Here is a 12,784-nt window from a genome sequence, read left to right as displayed (position 1 = left end):
CCATGGACAGGAATGTTCCTGTATACTTTTCTACCTTTTCCATGATATTTCTGAAGATTCAGAAGGAATCCCCCAAGATCACTGTGGTGACTACCTTATGGCCCAGGCAACCATGGAGGAAATTACCACTGCCTAGATGATAGGATCTTAGTTTCTTTTACACACCTGTTTACCAGGGATGTGCAGCAGGTACTAATGAAGGCAAGAAAGCCTGCCACTAGAAAGTCATATATTAGCAAATGGAAAAGGTTTTCTAGTTGGTGCCAACAACATAACCATCACCCATTCAAGGCTAGTTGTTCTCTGGTTTTACAATATTTGTGTGAGTTACTATCCATATCATTGCTGTAGCCTTCCTGTGTCCTGACAGAGTGCTCTTCAAACTATCTGGAGATATACAGAGCTAAATATATTTTTCTGGCACTTCAGAGTTGTGTACTGTTAATTGTTGTTTGACTAATTTTATATCATTGCTGGCTGACTTCAGAATTGTGCACTGTTATTTTTGCTTCACTGTATAGTTTTTCAGATCTCTGCTGAAGGTGTTGGTTTCCCCTACCCATCCTCCCTATTCCTGTCTTGTTGTTTAAATTTGGAGGCTTTTGCAGTTGCCTGCCCCCACTGTAGATTTGATCTGGGACACTCCCCCCAGTCCCATCTCTTTACCTCATTCTACCTAATAGACTCCTTCTGCACTTGTTTTTAGTAATTTTTAATTTAATTGCATTTTTTAAAATTGTTTGGTCTAACATTGCTACATACTCAAGTGTGCTAGCTTGCACTGCATTTGAATTGTTTTTACTGCTGTTTTAGCTACTTTTCTGTATGTATATATATATATATATATATATATATATATATATATATATATATATATATCATCATCCTCATCTTCTTTCGGCTGTTCCCATTAGGGGTCGCCACAGCGGATCTTCTGTTTCCATTTCTTCCTGTCCTCTGCATCATGCTCTTTCACACCAACCGCCTGAATGTCCTCTCTCACCACATCCATAAACCTTATCTTAGGCCTTCCTCTTTTCCTCTTACCTGGCAGCTCCATCCTTCGCATCCTTTTCCCAATATACCCAGCATCCCTCCTCAGCACATGTCCAAACCAACGCAATCTTGCCTCTCTTGCTTTGTCTCCAAACTGTCCAACCTGAGCTGACCCTCTAATATACTGATTCCTAATCCTGTCCATCCTAGTCACACCCAGTGCAAATCTTAACATCTTTAACTCTGCCACATCCAGCTCTGACTCCTGCCTTTTCGTCAATGCCACTGTCTCCAACCCATATAACATAGCTGGTCTCACTACCCTCTTGTAGACCTTCCCTTTCACTCTTACTGGTACCCGTCTGTCACAAATCACTCCTGACACTCTTCTTCACCCATTCCACCCTGCCTGTACTCTCTTCTTCACCTCTCTTCCACACTCAACATAACTCTGAACTGTTGTTCCCAAGTGCTTAAACTCACCCACCTTTACCAACTCTACTCCCTGCATCCTCACCATTCCTCTACCCTCCCTCACATTTACACACATATATTCTGTTTTAGCCCTGCTGACCTTCATTCCTCTCCTCTCTAAAGCATATCTCCACCTCTCCAGGGTCTCCTCAACCTGGTCCCTACTCTCACTACATATCACAATGTCATCTGCAAACATCATATTCCACGGGGCCTCCTGTCTGATCTCATCTGTCAACCTGTCCATCACTACTGCAAATAAGAAAGGGCTCAGAGCTGATCCTTGATGTAATCCCACCTCCACCTTAAACGTATCTGTCACTCCCACCGCAGTCCTCACCAATGTCACACTACCCTCGTACATATCCTGTACCACTTTTACATACTTCTCTGCCACTCCCGACTTCCTCATACAATACCACAACTCCTCTCTAGGCACCCTGTCATATGCTTTCTCTAAGTCCACAAAGACACAATGCAACTCCTTCTGACCTTTTCTGTATTTCTCCAATAACACTCTCAGAGCAAATATTGCATCTGTAGTGCTCTTTCCTGGCATGAAACGATACTGCTGATCACTAATCATCACCTCCCTTCTTAACCTAGCTTCCACTACTCTTTCCCATAACTTCAAGCTGTGACTGATCAATTTTATCCCTCTGTAGTTACTGCAGCTCTGCACATCACCCTTATTCTTAAAGATAGGTACCAAAACACTTTTTCTCCACTCCTCAGGCATCCTCTGACTTTCCAAAATGTCTTAGCCATCTTCAATTTCTCCAGCTTGCCATTGTCCACAAGACCCTGCATCAACCCACCAACACTCCAATACTCTCTACCATCATTACACCTTACAAAAATCCCAAGAACTTACGCTCCTCAAACAAACTGCTGATCAACACTTCAAGATCCAATAACTCATCAGGTGACTCCCTGTACTCTAACTCTGTAGGAAAGCGATGGAATTTACTACCCACTGAACTTACAACTCAAATGTCTCTTTCACTCTTTAAAAAGAATCGAAAGCTATTTCTTAAGACACACTAGCTATGCACCTGTACTAACCCTGACTAACATTTTTCCTTTTAAACTAATAATTACTCTGAAACTTTATAATATTACCCTAGACCAGCAAAATACCATATTATTGCAAATAAAATGTATGTATGTACTACATATTGACCATCTCTTGTACATTACCCATTGATGCTTACTGCTAATGTTATCCTCACAGACTATTGTATTTGTATATATATATATATATATATATATATATATATATATATATATAAAATGTATGTTTTTGTCACAATTGTATTTTTTAGTTTGATCTGTTATGACTTTTATATTTCCTTTTGTATGTCTTTCTTGGAGCTTTTCTCCCCGGGCCTCTACTGAAAATGGACATGTATCCAGCTAGACTAGCCCGGTCAACAAATGTAAAATAAATAAATAAAATAAATAAATAAACAATCTGGTTAAAAATTCCACTGCCATTTCAACTAAGCACCTCCATGCTTCCACTGGTATGTCATCTGGGCCAACAGCCTTTCCACTCTTCATCTTGTTCATAGCTGACCTTACTTCCTCCTTGCTAATCCGTTTCACTTCCTGATTCACTATCCCCACATCATCCAACCTTCTTTCTCTCTCATTCTCTTCATTCATCAGCCCTTCAAAGTACTCTTTCCATCTACTCAGCACACTCTCCTCACTTGTGAGTACGTTTCCCTCACTATCCTTTATCACCCTTACCTGCTGCACATCTTTCCCAGCTCTGTCCCTCTGTCTTGCCAATCGGTACAGGCCCTTTTCTCCCTCTTTAGTGTCCAATCTCTTATACAACTCTCCATATACCTTATCCTTAGCCTTCGCCACCTCTCTCTTTGCCATGCGTCTCATCTCCTTATACTCATGTCTACTTTCTTCATCTCTTTGGCAATCCCACTTCTTCTTCGCCAGCCTCTTCCTCTGTATACTCTCCTGTACATCCTCATTCCACCACCAGGTCTCCTTGTCCTCCTTCCTCTGTCCAGATGTCACACCAAGCACCTTTCTAGCAGTCTCCCTTACTAGCTCTGTTGTAGTTTCCCAGTTATTCGGTAACTCTTCACTGCCTCCCAGTGCCTGTCTTAACTCTTCCCTGAACTCCACCTCACAATCACCCTTTTTTAACTTCCACCATTTAATCCTTGGCACTGCTTTCACACTTCTCCTCCTCTTCTTGATGACCAACGTCATCCTACAGACCACCAATCTATGCTGCTTAACTACACTTTCCCCTGTCACCACTTTACAGTCTCCAATCTCCTTCAGACTGACCCTCCTACATAGGATATAATCCACCTGAGTGCATCTTCCTCCACTCTTGTACATCACCCTATGCTCCTCCCTCTTCTTAAAATACGTATTCACCACAGCCATGTCCATCCTTTTCACAAAATCCACAATCATCTGACCTTCTGCATTCCTCTCCTTAACACCATACCTACCCATCACTTCCTCATCCCCTCTGTTCACTTCACCAACATGTCCATTAAGGTCCGCTCCAATCACTAGTCTCTCACCCATGGGTACACTCACCACCACTTCATCCAACTCACTCCAAAAATTTTCTTTCTCATCCATATCACACCCAACTTGTGGAGCATATGCACTAACAACATTCATCATTACACCATCAATTTCAAGCTTCATAAACATCACCCTATGAGACACTCTCTTCACCTCCAAAACACTCTTGGCATACTGTTCCTTTAGGATAACCCCTACCCCATTTCTCCTGCCATCCACACCATGATAAAACAATTTGAACCCGCCTCCTATTCACCTGGCCTTACTTCCCTTCCATCTGGTCTCTTGCACGCACAATATATCAACCTTCCTTCTCTCCATCATATCAGCTAGCTCTCTCCCTATACCAGTCATACTGCCAACATTCAAAGTTCCTACCCTCACTACTACACTCCTAACCTTCCTCCTCTCTTCCTGCCTTCGGGCATGCCTTCCCCTCCTCTTCTCCTTCGGCCAACAGTAGCCCAATTTCCACCAGCACCCTGTTGGTTAACAGTACTGGTGGCGATCGTTGTTAACCCGGGCCTGGACCGATCCAGTATGGAAATATGAAATGTTCTCCGCATAAGTAATTTGGCAGAGGTTTTACGCCGGATGCCCTTCCTGACGCAACCCTCCCCATTTATCCGGGCTTGGGACCGGCATAAAGAAATGCACTGGCTTGTGCATCCCCAGTGGCTGGGTTTTATATATATATATATATATATATATATATATATATATATATATATATATATATAAATCTAAGCCTGTTTCCTGCCTTTCCTGTAACTAGTGTAATCCAGATTCATATTTGCTATATCCAGGACTGTATGTAAGCTTCTGAGCCCCCCCAAGCTTTCTGTGTTGGATGGAAGCCTTCTAGCTTATTAGTGGGAGTGGTAAGCACTAGGTAACCTATCTACCACATAAGGAGTGGTTCTGGCCCAGAAATTGTAATTATTGGCCGTTTGGGCAGTTTTTCCATCTCTCTCAACTTTCTTATTTAAAACCCACATTTGCACTTGTTTCCCCCCTTTCCTGTAACTAGTTTAGTCCAGATACAGATTCTTAGTTTTAGCACTTGAATTTGCTTATTCGTGATCAGCACTTGTTCAGAACTTGTTGTAAGCACTAAATAACCTATTAATTACAATAGCACTCAACCTTCCTCATTACTTAGAGGAAAACTGTTTTGGTACTTACTTTCCTCACTTGCTTAGAGAAAAACAGCTCTTGTAGTCACTTTCTTCACTTATCTAGAGGAAAATAGTTTTTTATTCAGGCATGTCCAAGGGTCAGCTCCCAGTGTTCTGTCCTGTCTATCTGATGAATCTGGGCATCTTGGGGCAATATAGAAATTGCCTCATGTACACAGAAAACCCTCTCCTCCTACCACCCAACACTACAACCTGTGAGAGATGCACTTATCTAGCCAAACTGGAGGTAAAGCTCTCTCCAACCAAGACTGAACTTGACAGTCAAGAGGAGAAGGTAAACACTTGTACCACACCACACTCATCACATAGTCTCCCTAAATCTACACCACCAAAATCCACACATAGAAGCACAAAAAACATTCACGGAGGCTCTCAATAATAATCTGCTCAAGCAACAGAGACCTCCGAAGCAGAAATGCAAGCAACCTCCACCCCCAACACAGCCCAAATGACACATAGCCCACAGACTCAGTGTGCCACTCAACCACAGCCGATAAGGCAAAACAACGTACCCAACACACTAGTCATAGGTGACTCTATACTCAGGCACACTGATGTCCCACTCACCAGGCTAAAGAAGGAAAAGGTTACTATCAGCTGCCTGTTGGATGCCAGGATCCGCCACATAACCCACGCACTCAGGTCACTCCACAACAAGTACAAATATGACTCTGTCATTTTCCATGTTGGTGTAAACGACCTGAGACGTACCTCCCTGGACTACATGAAAAGAGACATGGAAGAGCTCTCCGATCTTGTAGCCCAGGCAGGTATGACTGTAGCCCTGAGTAGCATTCTGCCATCACCCAGAATGATGCCGCAGTACAAGGACAAAATGATTGACTTCAACAATTGGCTAAGCTTCTGGTGTCATTCTAAAGGAATCCAGTATCTGTCTGCCTGGGATGACATGGTCGACAGACCACGATGCTTTGCCAGAGATGGCCTGCACCTGTCACCCCTGGGATTCCGGATACTGGCTAAGGTTCTTGCCGCCCCTATAGTGCCTTTTTTAGGCAAGGTTCAAATGACAAATTCACCACCATAACAGGAACAGGCAAGCAAAAACTGATGGTGATGCTACTCAATGCTAGAAGTCTAAATCTCAAAATGCACTCACTCGAGGCACTCCTTAAAATGGAGAACATCGATATCTGTGCAGTGACTGAGACCTGGTTCAAGGCTCCAGAGAGCACCCCTGCACTACCAGGCTATAACTCATACCACACTTTTCGGCCATGTAACCTGGACCGGAATACCAAAGGCAGAGGTGTGTCCATATTCATTAAGAATATCCACACCTCCAGGCTAGTTGCTCAGCATAATGCAGCCGAGGTTATCCAAGTTCAACTAACTCTGGGCAAAACTGCAGTCCAAATTGTAGCTTGCTACAGATCCCCCACCATGAACCAGGATTCCCACTCCTCTTTTCTTGATGTACTGGAAAATATTAGGGTTCAACCAAACACCCTGATAATGGACGATTTCAACTACCCACCATTAACTGGGAAAACTACTCATGTACCAACTCCTTCGCTCAATGCTTTCTGGAATTCATAAACTCCAATGCCCTGGATCAACTTATCCACACCCCCACCAGGGGCAACAATATACTAGATCTAGTCATTACCAACATGAGTGACCGGTGTTCCACACCTGAAGTCAGCGCCTCATTCGTCCGATCTGACCATAAGCTAATTACCCTAGATATCCACATCCTGCCCCACCCTCCATTAAGGAAACCATGGTAAAAAAATTTCTCCAAAGCCAACTTCATGCTTCTTAAGACAGAAGTGGTGAACTTCATGACACCCATGCATATGGACAATACAGTTACAACTACTGAATCCTACACAATTGCACTTTATAAGCACTTATACGAGTGCATGGATCGTGCTATCCCAAACAGAACCAAGACGCTATCCTCCAAAAAAAGGAAGCCAATCTAGTGGTCCCCTGCCGTAAACAAACTGTACAACAGAAGGAAGAAACTATTGCAAAAGAGAGTAAAATCCCATGAGTGGAGGAGCTCCCTGATCACCCTCAGTAAGAAGCTGTGATCCCTGATAAAATCCTCCAAAGCTAATTACGAAAACAAAATCGCCACTGATTCTAAAGACAACAAAACATTCTATAGTTATGTCAAGAATCTCAATGGCAACACTCAGATCTGCTCTGTCGCCACTGATTCTAAAGACAACCACAAAGCATTCTAAAGCTATGTCAAGAATCTCAATGGCAACACTCAGATCTGCTCTGAGTTACAGCATAATGGCACTAAATATACAGACCCAACTGATATTGCCAACATCCTGGCAGATAGGTTCATTGCTAACTTTACCCCCCTCTCACCCCCTAAAGAGCCTATCTCTATACCGGAAGATTGCAAAGTTCCTGTAATCACGGCTGCACAGGTAAAAACTACACTCTCCAAAGCCAAGAACACAGCATCCATGGGACCAGACAACATCCCAGGCTGCATTCTACATGAACTACAGAACGAACTGGCACCCCACCTAAGTACCATGTTCAGTCATAGCCTCACCACAGGCTTTGTGCCTGCTGAATGGCGCACAGCGACAGTTATCCCACTCCACAAGGGGGAAACCACCGTGGACCCTGGGAACTATGGCCCCATTAGCCTGACTAGCCTGGTCTGCAAGGCCATGGAACGTATCATCATGGAACTTATAAACAAATACATTGGTAATCTCCAAACCCTGGACCCCACCCAGTTCTGGTTTGTAAAAGGCAGATCATGTCTCCTAAACCTGATAAGACTTCTTTGAAGCAGTCACCAAAGCCATAGATGAGGGTAAGGTGGTTCACGCAGCCTATCTAGATCTTGCCAAGGCTTTCGACACCATCCCCCACTCTGGAATTATATATAAACTCACTAAACTAGGTATAAATCCCTATGTCAAAAGATGGGTTGCCATCTGGCTCACTGACAGAACCTACACTGTGATAGTAGCAGACTCCAAATCCGACTTCAGACCAGTGACAAGTGGAGTACCACAGGGTTCAGTCCTGGGTACTCTCCTGTTTGGTATCTACTTCTCTGAAGTACAGGCTAACACAGAAGGTCTTTGGCTAACGAAGTTTGCAGATGACTGCCAACTAGGAGCCATAATCGAAACTCCTAATGATGTGGAAATCCTACAAAAGGGCCTCACTGAGACAGATGCCTGGTGTCAAAGCCATGGCCTCAAGCTCAATGCCAAAAAGTGCATTGTCATCCCCTTTGGTAAAAACTCTGTACCCATGAACTACAACATAGGCGGTAGTATACTTAACACTGAAAGTGTGATAAGAGACCTTAGGACACAGGTGTTCAGTAGTCTCTCCTTTGACAATCACATCGCCACAGTAGTCAGGAAATCCTTCTATGTGGCACACCTCATCACAAAAGGTTTCTCATCCAGAAAAAAAGAGGTCATTGTTCCCCTCTACTCATCACTCATTAGACGCATTATAGAGTACAACGCCCCTTTTGGTATGTACCTCACAAGACATCTACAACAACTGGAAAGGCCGCAGAAATACCTCACAAAGAGGATTACCAGCCTCAAACAAATGCCCTACGCAGACCATCTAAAAAAACTCCAGCTTTACTCCGTCGCATATCGCCTACTCAGAGGTGATCTGTGCCTAACATACAAAGCTATGTCAAACCCAGAGCTGTTGGACATGCTCCACTTAAAGAAATCCCAATCTGTCCGAGCTACACACTCTAGGGACCTAAACCTTGTCACTACAGTAAACAGAACATGCCGGAGGGATAGATTCCTGCCCCAGAGACTTCCCATACTCTGTAATAAACTACCTATCTATATCAAACAAAGCTCCTCATTAGCACTCTTCAAGAAAAATCTTGATGATTGGATGGGAAATAGGAAATTCACCCCGGGGATCACTTCTGTGGCTCTGCTCGACAGTGGCACAGGAAAATTATTTTCTTGGGTGGCAAAAGCCAGGGTACCATTTTGGCTGGGCTTGTATAGGCCCCAGGGCCGATAGCCTAGTACCTACCTATGAACCTATGGCCTTTCTTATTCCTCTATCAAGGTTTATCTGCCATTTCAGCATGTCTGTCCATGGATCCTCCTCTTTCAGTGAAGTCTCATGTCAAAAAGTTTTTGAAAGGCTTTTTTCATAAGAGGCCTCCAAGAAAACACCTGACTCCTTTTGGGGATCTTAATTTTGTGTTAGAAATGCAAACACTTGCTCCATTTTAACCAGCTAATCTGGCTGACTTGAGGATCTGAACATGGAAAACAGTTTTACAGATTGCTCTGACCTAAGGGTATCTGATTTCCAAGCTATTATGGTGGGTCAACCCTATCTTATTTTTCACAGGGACTGGGGTTTTTTGAGAACTAATCCTTCTTTTATATCTAAAGTGGTCTCTCAGTTTACTTTAAGCCAAACTATTCATTTCTGTGTAGTTTTTCCTGATCCAAAAATGAGGGAGAAAGGATACTCCATACCTTTGATGTCCACAGACAACTCTGGTACTATCTTGATAGAACTAAATATTTTAGATCTTTGGAACAGTTGTTCATTTCTTGTGACGTTAAGAAGAAGGGACGACTTGTGTCAAAATAGACCATTTCCAAATGGTTGTCAGAGTATTACTTTTCCTTATATTCACCATAAAAAAGCTGCTGCTCCAGCAGGGTTAAAGCCTATTCTACCAGGGTCTTGGCTTCATCTCTGGCTTTTTGAAAAAGGTTGGATTCTAGGAGTATGCTAGAAGCTGCTACTTAGTCATCTGTACATACTTTTATAAAACAGTTAAACTTGATTCCTTCCCTAGGCCCAGTCAAGCTTTGCTAGGACCATTCTCCAGGGGCTCCTGGACTCTTCTCCTTCCACCCCCCGGTATGTAGTTAGCTATGGTAATCTACCCATATTCCTAAGGCTACTGCAGTAGTGATGAATATGATGAACATAGTACAGTTGTGTAAGTTGAACTTACCATAACAATAGATTTTGAATTATCAGTGCTGCAGTAGCCAACCCCCCCCAATCTCCTTTGTTTTTGGTGTGTTTTTATGCTAGGGTGTGGACATTGTTTTTCTTCTTAGAATTGTTCTGTCAGGGCTCAGCCTTCCCCTCTTTCTCTCTCTCTCTCTGCTGGCAAGGAAGATCTGAAGGACTTGGCACCCAAACTTGTCTTTTATTCAGCTCAGCTTGAGCTGCTTGACAGTTTGGGCTCATAGAAGGTGTCCTGAAGCTTTGGAAGCTGGACGGCTGTTATATCACTGTCAGGATATAACCTGTATATAGCTAAAGCTATTGCAGCAGTGATCATTTGAACATCTGCTATTATGGTAAGGTTACTTGCGCAACTGTACTTTCTCCACTCAATGCTGACATCAACTCATTCGAATTAAAATTGCATTTGCTGTCCTGCAGGTTACAGATTAGCCTAAGCTGAGTGGCCAAGTAATAATCCTCAAGATTTGGTACCTCCAACCACCCCCTTCTCATAGAGCCAGCAATGTGTCCCAGTTCACTCTAGGTCTCTCTTTGTCCTTCCCAAATATATCTAGAGACCAATTTTCTCATGTTATCCCATGCCTTTCGGGTCTATATTAAATCACCGAATGCTTAAAAAAGCAAACGGTGATTGATCGACCCCATGTAAGCGAAAGTTTACAATGTTGAAGTGTCAGAACAGTGATTTTTTTCCAAGGGAAAAAAATCGCTCTTCCAACAACAACAAAAAAAAATATATAAAAATGAATTTAAACATTACATTAAGTGGGGGGCTTCGCCCCCCACATCCCCCTACTTAAATATACCAACTCAGAGACCACACTACAGTGCCGAAAACGGCAAAGTACTGAAGCGTCCAAGCAAATTCTTTCCCAGGGAAAGAATTCGCTTAACAGCCTCTTCGATATTTTCCGTTTTCTGCCTTTTAAGTTCGACCAAGACACATTCAAAATAATGCGTCTTCTGTCTTCTAATATAAACCCTGCCTTTCTACTTAATGTAAATATAGATGCCTGTCCTAACTAGAGAATTTAGTGGGACTATAAACATTTTGTAGCTTGGATTTTTTTGGTCCAAGTCTATCTGCAATGTTTCCCATCTTTTAATCATCCTTTTAATTTTAGAAGTAAGTTCCTTCCATGTTTCCATGGGAGAGTCATGTCCTTTTATTTACTAATCATATTCCTATATATTTCATTTTATAGTGCCCTGAAAGATATGGGAACTCGTGGACCAAGTGAAAAGAGGGGCTACAGCTTATACTTAACACTTTTGCTTTCTCCTCATTTATTTTAAAACCCACTATTGCTTTAAAATATCTCTGAATCACAAGTAAAAGCTGTACGTCTTTGTCTGGACTTCTCAGGAATATAATGGTATAATCATCAAATAGCACTAAGTTATAATACTTATTTCCATCTTGCCAACCTTGAATTTCTGACTGCCTTATTTTGGATGCTGAAGGTTCCAAATATAAAGCAAATAGCAATTAAAAGAGTGGACACCCCTGTTTAGTCCCACAGTGTATGTGAAATCATTTGTTTCATTTCCATTTAGTTTTATTTTTGCCCTGGATCCTGAGTACGTGTCCTGAAACAGCTGAATCCTTTCTAAAGGAAAACCCATGCCATGTTTCATGCTTTTTCTGCATCTAGCCCAAGCATTACCAGTGGTTCCTTTCTGTCTTCTGTGTCTGCATGAATCAGGTTCATTAACAGAATGTTGTCAAATGTTTGCTTGTTCTTCATGAAGCTGCATTAGCCTAAATTTACTAGTTTAGGCAAAATGCATGCTATCCTAATTGATATAATTGAGGTAAAAATGTAGTCATGGTTTAATACTGCAATCAGTGTACATGACCCTAGGAATAGTTGGTCTTTGCCTTCTTTGGGGATTACCATTATTATTGTATCTCTCCATGAACTAGGCACTTTTGTCTCTAAAATCGAGGTAAATAATACTCCCCACTTCAGTGTTAATTGTTCTCCTGCCTGTCCTTGTACTTCTATTGGGATACTGTCTCATATCATTTTTTTTTTAAATTTGTTCTGCTATTTCCTGGATTATTATAGGAGAAATTAACTTTTCCTTCTCTTCCTGTATTATTTTAGGTAAATCCAAGTCCCCTAAAAAGTTTTCTAAAAGAAGATACCGATTCTCACTTACCTCAGAGCCGCCATAGAACTCTTGGTAAAAGTCCTGAAACACTTAACAATTTGTTACCTTGTTTTAGGCTTTTGATTTTGATTATATGCCACTCCACTCTTTGCTGCCTTAGTTCTTGCTTTAATATCATCTGAAGTTTAGGGGTATTTTTGAAGTACCTCAGTTTTACTGCAGTAAGTTGCCTCACTATTTCATTCTTCATGTGTTCTCATCTTTTTGTTAATTCAGTTTGCTTTCTGTCTTCTTCTGACAACCTGTCAGTTCCTCTGTAAGACATTTTCCCTCTCCAGTTTGTTCTTCTGTAGCCTCATTCTATCTCTCCAAGCTCCTTACTCTTGTTTTTTAATTGTTGTTTAAGCTTAACCTTTATT

The 12,784-nt window shown here is 42.1% G+C and overlaps 1 protein-coding gene across 1 annotated transcript in view; it reads left to right on the top strand.

The window, feature by feature from the left end:
* The window catches only part of SYT14 (synaptotagmin 14), a 1,344,965-nt gene that overhangs the window by 487,348 nt on the left and 844,833 nt on the right, over positions 1–12,784 (top strand). The window lies entirely within an intron of this gene.

The sequence above is a fragment of the Protopterus annectens genome, chromosome 1.part0, assembly GCF_019279795.1.
Source record: "Protopterus annectens isolate FY-2018-M chromosome 1.part0, PAN1.0, whole genome shotgun sequence".
Lineage (NCBI taxonomy): Eukaryota > Metazoa > Chordata > Ceratodontiformes > Protopteridae > Protopterus > Protopterus annectens.
Note: the sequence above shows the minus strand (reverse complement) of the source record. Positions and strands in the feature narration are given on the sequence as shown.